This window comes from Hevea brasiliensis, chromosome 12 (assembly GCF_030052815.1).
Source record: "Hevea brasiliensis isolate MT/VB/25A 57/8 chromosome 12, ASM3005281v1, whole genome shotgun sequence".
Taxonomy (NCBI): domain Eukaryota; kingdom Viridiplantae; phylum Streptophyta; class Magnoliopsida; order Malpighiales; family Euphorbiaceae; genus Hevea; species Hevea brasiliensis.
Window position 1 is genome coordinate 22,384,042 of NC_079504.1, and position 9,184 is coordinate 22,393,225.

Below are 9,184 nucleotides of genomic sequence, written 5' to 3' on the forward strand. Positions count from 1 at the left end.
GGGTTATGACATTTTATATTAATATTATTGGTAACTTGAATAATTCAAATCATTAAAAACAAAATTCATATGTCACTGATTCACAATAATTAAAATTTTAAATATTAAAAATCGCAAATAAAAAAATAGTAATATATAATGAATTCAATTAATAATAACATTTCAAATTTCATAATTAATAATTTATATAAAAATATAAATATTAATTTTAATTCAATTTTAAAATTATATTAATATTAATTCGTCCAATCAAAATATAAAAAAGTAAAGAAAAAAATCCAAACATGTCAAAGAAAAGATAAATAAGAATACAAAATAAAGAGAGGGTCACATTCTCTTTACTTTACCTTTAATATAGATGGATATTGATTTATAGATAGATATATAGATATAGAAATGTAAATATAGTTATAGATATAGTTTAATCAATTAATTTAGTGATGCTACCATGAGTCTTGGATGCTGGTCCTAATGCCATGTAGACCTGCAATAAAGAAAAAGGTGAGGTGAGTGCCTTTTAGCAAGTCACTCCGATGCTCAAGTTAGAAAATTGGATGTTAAATATAAAGAAGAATAGTAATGAGATTTTGAGAATGAGAATACGCGTACCTCTTTTCTTGCTTGGTTGGTATTTATAGGCATCTTAGGAAAATAGTCGTTGCTTTGTTTATGAAGATTATCTTGACTGATATGCCCAGATTATCTTGACTGTTACGCCCAGATTGTCTTCATGAAATATGATCTTGCTTCATTACTGGTGTAACTATTTCTTGGTATATCTTTCGCTCACCTTGTAGGATGAGCAAAAGTACTTCTGTTCGGTCTTGCTTCAATTTGATTGTGTTTTGTTTGGCTCATTTGGTCTTTTGACCAACATTTGACCTTTCTGATTGCCACACTAGATATTTGTGTGGAATTTTGACTATTTGACTCTGATTTGTAGGCGCATAGTATCATTACTCCCCCCATTGGTCTTTATGAATCTTTAAGTTTGTGTTGCTACTCGTCTAGCTAGGAAAACTCTATTGCATGAGGTTCTTTTTGGCTATCGTGTTTATCCTGTAGACAGCTATCATAGTTTAATGTGTCGTGTTTAATCTGATGGCTATCATTTAAAGTTTTCTCTTGGGAAAGTAAAACATTTTTTGACGACATAATGATGATGGCTTTTGAACTTCAAAAAACTTTTATGCTTCTTCCTATAAAATCATCATTCTTCCCTTACTATTTCATTTGTTTCGTTTGATTCTAAGGTTATCATTTCTAAGTCTCTGACAAGTTCTTTTTAAGCAAATCCTTCGATGAGTTCTTTCTTAAAGGTAATCAAGTTCATTTCTTCTTCTTTCTACTTTTCCTTTGCTATTTTCTTTGAATCATGAATGACATTAGTGAGAATCGAGGCTCGAGTGATATTCCCCATTCATCAGAAATTGTCTACAGCCATGAAACTAATACTCAAGAGCTTTCAAAGTCAGACCACCATCATCACGATGGTGTGGAAGTTCCAGAGGTTACCAATCCCTCTACTCCATCTGGTGCCACCAGATTTTAACCTCCTATCATCATTGGCTGGAGTTCTTCTAGGGCATTAGTTTCCCCTAGTGTTTCTGAATTGCCATCTTGTTTGAGTGGTTGGGATCTCCTAGACCTATCAAAGTCATATGTGATCAACAAAGATTGGTTTCATTTGTCACTCATTGGTCCAAGTGGTCGAGCAGATAGTTCCTTTCTTAATCTAATTCATGTGGCTCTGTATAAAGAGCAATTAAAATCAGGCCTGTGATTGCCACTAGATCCTCTGGACGTTAAGATTCTTGAATTCCCCAATTGCACCCCAACTCATAGAAGCTCTTATCTGCCTTTCTAAGCTTTGTGTTGGAGAAAAAGGCTTCATGCCTCGGCTCATATCTTCTTTGCATTCTTTTAGCTTAACACTAAGGGTAATGAGAAATTTTGGCATTTCCACACACAGAAGGGGATGGTTCTTTTTACTAGCCTTCCATCTTCCTTAAAGAAATGGAAAGATATATATATATATATATATATATATATATATATATATATATTTTTTTTTATAGAGGACACGATGGATGAACAATAGGGAGGCATAGAAATAAACTGGAATTGTTTAGCTAATAAGAGGGTGAGGAAGGTGCAGCTGAATGTCGAAAAAAAAAGCCATAGTTTGGGAGATCAAGATCGTCATTCAGTCAGATAAAATATTGATCAAGGCTTTGCTCGATATTGAGTCTTAATGGTGGTATTCTGTCTACGTGACTAGGGATTTGATGGCTGCCAAGCATTACAAAAATATCCTATTCGAGGTTAAAAACTTTTAACTCTTGCTTTATGATTTTTTATACTTACTAAGACTTTTTTTTTCTCTATATAGAAATGTCGAGCCGAGCTAAGAATGTTGAAGAACTTATATAAAAGAACAAAAGGGTCGGGGCTCATCCTGCTGTGGGCTCTTCCACTCCTCCTACGCTAAAGAAAACTAAGGTGACTAAGCTATTGGTTTCTCCAGTTGGTGGTGATTAGCAAGTGATTAATCTATTTACAAAAGCTAGAGTTAATAATGCTCTACCTGCCACTTCTTAGCTTTCCACACAATAGTCCCCAAGCAGCTTTTATCTGGATAGTCAGTGGTTGAAAATTTCAAACTTGCTGCTTGGTTTGCTAAGTGATACACTCTTTCGATCAACTGAGCTCGCCTCAACCTTGATGATGATGATGAGCTCGCTCTTCAAATTGTGACTCTGTAAATAGAGCACATAGCTTTTACTTGGCTGCTTTATGAGTGAAATAGAGCTTTAAGGGGGCATGACAATATACAGGAGACTGAGATTGCTCTATTGGCTAAGTTAGTCTCTGCCTTTGAGAAAAAGATTCAGGAGCAAGAGGGAAAGCTTCAAAGTTAAGAGAAAAGGTGAAGGGTCTTGGGGCTGAGCTAGAGAATACTAGGGCAAAGCAAGCTAATATGAAAAAGAAAATTGAAGACCAAAACACTGACCTCATCGCTACTGATGAGCGCTTGGCTAACATTTATGTCAAAGCTCAAAACAACATTGTCATTGAACTCTAGAGCTGCTATTTGGGGGATGATTTCTCCTGGTTAGATACTCTTGGTGGTGGTAAGGTTGAGGGGGAAGGGATGGGAGAAGATGTAACTGGGTAGAGGGATAGGAATGAAGGAGCTCCCTCTGCCTGATCTTTTTTGTACAAAAATTTTAGACGAATAAATATTCTGTTTCCTTTTTCTCGTCCTTACTTTAGCATGTGATTTTGTAAGTAATTATATAGTAATGAATGTTCAAACCCGCAAGCCGAGCGAAGTTACTAATAGATAAATGGTGTAGGATGATTAATAATTGATAAAGTACTAGCAAAATTTCTCGAAGTAAAAAATGTTCGAACCATCGGTTTGAGTAATAATTTCACGATGACAAATTTTCTATTCATTCGAACCATATTAGCATTGAGGACAATAAAAATATTAGTGCTTCAATATGCTTTGGAATAATTAATAGTTACTTTCATGAACTCAAACCTAAGTACTGGAAATTCAGTTATGCAAATGGGTTATCTATGTGTTGGATAAAAAATCATTGTTTGATGGGCTGGGTGTTGATGAGCTAAGCTCCATTAACTAATCTAGCCTGATGGATTATTAATGTGGATGGGCTAAGCACCCTTAATTATTTAGCCTAGCGAACTATTATCGTGGATGGACTAAGTACCCTTAATTATTTAGCTTGGTAGACTATCTCTATGGATGGGCTAAGCACCCTTAATTATTTAGCTTGGCGGACTATCGTCTTAGATGGGCTAAGCATCCTTAATTATTTAGCTTGGTAGACTATCTTTATGGATGGGCTAAGCACCCTTAATTTATTTAGCCTGATGGATTATCATTGTGGATGGACTAAGCACCCTTATTTTATTTAGCCTGGTAGATTATCACCATGGGTTAAACACTCTTAATTTATTTAGTCTAGCAGACTATTACCGTAAATGGGTTAAGCACCCTTATTTTATTTAGCCTGGTAGACTATCATCGTAGATGGGCTAAGCACCCTTAATTTCAGAGAGTTAATTGAAAAATTCTTCTTTATAGATAATATTTGCAAAGATTACAGATATTCTATGCTTATAAGACCCTAGGCGGATAACTTTGGAAATGATGAAAGGTCCAACCCAGTTGTGTCCTAGCTTTCTCACCTTAGCTAATTCTCCTGTGACATCATCTCTTTTAAGAACTAAGTCTCCAACCATAAATGCTTGATTTTTGACTTTTTTGTTGTACACACTGATTATTTTTTGCATATAATGTGCCATCCAAACAAAGGCTTTTCTCTTAGCACTTCTGCTACATTAAGATTAAATCGTAAGTCTTCCTTTTATAAAGCTTCCTCAGGGTGCTCTATTCGGAATAACAAAACATTAACTTCTGCTAGCATTACTGCCTTTGAACCATATGCAAGTAAAAAATGGTGTTTCTCCTGTGGCCGATCTTGGTGTAGTTTGGTAGGCCCATGAGACATTCGACAGGTGATTAGGCCATGCCCTTTTTGCTTCACTTAGTCATCTTTTGAGTCCATTAAGAATTGTTGTTCATGACTTTGATCATTCCATTCATCTGGAGGTGATAAGTTGAGGCAAAATGAAGGTCATTCCCCTACTCGGTGCATAGTTTTCTAAATTTTTCACTGACGAATTGAGTGTCGTTGTCTGTTATGATGAGTTTGGAAACTCTAAACCTATAGAAAATATTCTCTCTAATGAAAGTGATTGCTCAGTCTACTATTGCATGTTGTGGCCATTTGGTGAAGTGATCGACGGCAATAAGGACATATTTATGGGATCCTAATGCCATTGGAAAAGGTCCAAGGATGTCTATGCTCCATTGGTAGAAGGGCCAAGGGCTACCGATTACTAAAAGTTTTTCTACTAGCTGACAATGAATATTAATGTGTTCCTGGCATTTCTATACCAACTCTTTAGCATTATGTACTATGGTGGGCCATAAGAATCCTTGCTTGAATGCTTTTTTGGCAATCGTTCTTACTTCCTCGTGGGTGCCACTTTCAAGGATCTCAAGCAAGAATAATAAATCACCTTCTCTGCTAATGCATTTTAGCCATGGTTGAAGATAGGATCTTCTATACAGCTAGCCATCGAGTATGTTGTACATTATTGATCTCTATATTTTTGTTTTGGCTTCAAATTGATCTTCTGGAAGTGTACCTTGATCGACGTAGCTGTTATCTCTTCCAGACTAATGAGTTGAGAAAAATGTTATTCGCCACTGCTACTTTTGCTTCTCCTCCCTTGGTATTTGGAGGATGTTTACATCTCCACCATCTTCTCGGATTTGTGCTAACATGTTTTCGATCTATAGTTCATATCTTCCTAAGTTTTGCTTTACTTGGAAATTTTCTTGTAATTGATTAACGATCAGTCATAATAAATGTTAACATTTTGGGCTTTACCTCTTTAATGATTCGTAATGTCATAAGGATGGCTTCGTATTTTTCTATGTTGTTTATTGTTCAAAACACTAGCTTTGTCACATATTTTAACTTTACTTTATGTGGTCCTTCTAGATGCACTTATTCCTATGCTAGAAGAGCTTGATGCTTTGTTTGCCCATACATTTCCTTTAATTTTTCTTCTCTTTGGGAACCGTAGTTAGCCATAAAATTTACTAGTACCTATGCCTTCAATCCTTAGCATGTATCGATGTCATATACTTCAAGGATGATGATCATCTAAACATCAGATGTCTCTATAAGATCTTTCATAGTGGGTAATTTGTTGACTTTAATGTTGTAGGCTTTGAAATAAGGCTTTAAGATAAGACTATGTTAAGCTTTTCGAGATTGAGTAATTTTAGATCCTTTTAGTACTTGACTAGTGTAGTATATTGGACTCTACTCCTTTTTCTTCTCTTAAAAGAGACAAGCTAATGGTCTCCTTAGTTACTGCAAGATAAAGAAATAGTACATTGCTCGATTTTGGCAAATCAAATAATGGAGGGGATGATAAAAATTATTTTAATTGGTCAAAGGCTACCTGGCATTCAGCAACCCATTTGAAGTTATGTCTTGCTCTTAATGCTTAGAAAAATAGTAGACATTGTCTAACTGAACAACTTATAAATTTGCCGATAGCCATAATCCGTTTAGTTATTATACTTCTATTATGTTGCTCGGAGGCTACATGTTGAGGATTGCTCAAATTTTTGTAGGATTTGCCTTTATCCTCGTTTGATATCATAAATTTGAGGAACTTGCCCGCCTACTCCAAATGTACATTTGTCTAGGTTCTTCATTCCTACTTTGACTAATACATCAAATGCCTTAGCTATGTCTCGCATGATCCTCCACTCTTTTAGATTTTATAATCATATCATCACTATATACTTCCCCTTTTGTTCCTTAAACATTTAGTCCACTAGCCTCCAGTATGTTACCTAGCATTTTTCACATTGCTGTAAAATACTCTTGAATCTATTAAGAAAGTGGTATTCTCTTTGTCTTCTAAATCCATCCTTATTTGATGGTATTATATAGTGTCGACTAACAACACTACCATACCCAAATATTACATCCACCAACTTGTCGATGGTCGTAGTGATTCTTTGGACACATTTTATATGTACATTCACCATTTTTCATTTGCCTTTCGACTAAGACAACATTGGCATTACCTAAGTTGGGTATTTAACTTCTCGAATCAAACTCGCATCTAATAATTTTTTAACGCATTTTCAATTATCTATTAACATTCGTGTGAAGCATTTTTCTTCTATTAGTGATTTCACTTTTGGGTTAATGTTCAACTTGTGAGTAATTATTGCTAGATCTATTCCTTTATATCTTCCACCTTCCAAGCAAATGTGGTAATTTTGTCTTTTAGTGTCCGGATGACTACCTCTCGGCCCGTCGCTCATAGTATCGAGGTGCACTTTCTTCCCTCTTCTAATTCTTCTTCTATTGGGTCAATTGGTTCGGATGAGATTTGGCTTTCGATTTTCAAATAACTTAATTGGTAAGGTTAACTACCTTATTTGATTTCTTGTAACATTCCTATACCGATTTTTGGCTCCTTCAACTATTGTTATTCCTTCAGATCAAGAAGCTTCATACATAGCCATTACATGCTAATTTCTATGCCATTATCATTTAAGATTGGTCAATCGAGGATAATGTTGTATGATAGGAGAATATCAATTGTATGTAAATTTCCTTTGTATCAATCGAGGATAATGTTGTATGATAGGAGAATATCAATTGTATGTAAATTTCCTTGTATCCTTCATCGACTATAGCCAAATTAATGGTTTTGAGTACTAAGGCCAACTAGGAGGCACACAACTTTGTTTAGATTTTCTATCCTATGTCCGAGTTTCTTCAAAACTTCTCGAGGTTCACCGATCTATTTGTGTCGATCGGTATCATCAAAGGATCGGGTTGTTTTACCTCATTGTCTTTTGGACCTATGGTGATTATCTCCTTGCTTAATTCATTTCTATTAACGAAGAGAATTATTCAGCCTTCAGTATTGCTTGGCTTAGTTGGTCTCTTATTGCTTATCTTACTAGTGTTTGGACTGCCAGCGATTACATTAATTACCCCGATCGGACTTTTATCCTTTTCGATGATGATTTCTTTATTTTTGGAGGTGGTTTCTCTTCTCTCCTTGTAAGTTTCCTGAGCCGAATGTCTCTAATTAGATGTCCTATCTCATCCTTAAGTTGTTTGCATTCATTGGTGGTGTGACCATAATCTTCGTGGAACTCGTAAAATTTACTCTTATCTCTCTTTCCTGCAATTTTGGGGTTGAGTTTCTTTGGCCATTTGATCTATTCACCATTTTTCTATATCCACATGAGGACTTTAGATTTGGTATCGATTAAAGGTGTGTAATTGTGGTATCTCCCTCTGCTCCGCTTTTTATTACTGTTCGAACAATACATCCTCTGATCTGAGCTATAATTTTTCTTGTTTTATCTCTTCTCATAATTTTGCCCCATTTTCCTGTCTTCCCTCAAAGCTTATTGCTCGTCGTCTAACCTGATGCACTTTTAGGCCCTTTCCATTAACTGGTAATAGTCTATTATTGGATTTTTTATCAGTGAGTGAAAATTTTCCATTCCTCATGCCTTTTTCCAAAGCTTCGCATGTTGTTTCGTGATTCAAGTTTTCAATTTGTATTGCTTCAATTTTGAAATGGGCGATATAATCCCTCAGAGATTCACCCTCCTACTGTTTTATTTTCAAAAGGTTTGAAAACAAAGTTTTTGGAGGGATGCAAGAGATGATCTTGTTCTTGAATTTGGTGGTGAGCTGGTTAAAGTTTTGAATCGATCCAAGCCTGAGGTATTGGTACCATTTTTGTGCCAGTCCGATCAATATTATTGAAAATACCCTGCATAGGTGGTAATCATTCATGTTTTGGAGCATCATTATTGTTTGAAAGTTCGCCACATGGCTCCTCGGGTTTATTGTTCCACCGTATTTATCTAGCACAGGCAATTTGAACTTTGGTGGGAACTGTTCAGTCAAGATTAGCCCAGATAGTGGAGACTCATCTCCCAACCCAAAGTTTTTGTCCTCCATTTATTTCTGATTCCTTTATACTGCTTTTACTAATCCCTAATTCACCTTTGGTCGTGGTGATTTATTAGACTATTCTTCTTGTTCGCTCACCATAATCTACTCATTTTTTTTTCCTATATTGTTTGTAGACCGAGTGATCTTTTGTTTGGTTTCTTTCGTTCTAGCCGGATCTACCTCTATGGAAGGTGTTCTTATGACTTTTTCTGCTTCTAGGATAGGTGTCCCTAGTGGGGCATTGGTCCCTGAGATCAATCTTTTGAGAAAAGTGATTTGGATCTCCATCTCCTAGATGCGTTAGTACATTTGCTTTGGTGTCATTCCTTGAAACAGGTTTTACTAATCTAAGATGACAGTGTTGTGTGGTGGAATTGGAGCACTAAATGGAATCATGGGTATAGTCAGATTTTGAGTCATTATTGTCGCAGGAGAGTCTCCTCTTACTGTAGGGGTGATGGAGATGATGATTTTGTTAGGAGTCCTTAAATCTGCAGCCATTAGGATGACAAAAACCACAAATAACAAAAAATAATTAGGACTAGGAATCAAAACTCACTAGTAAT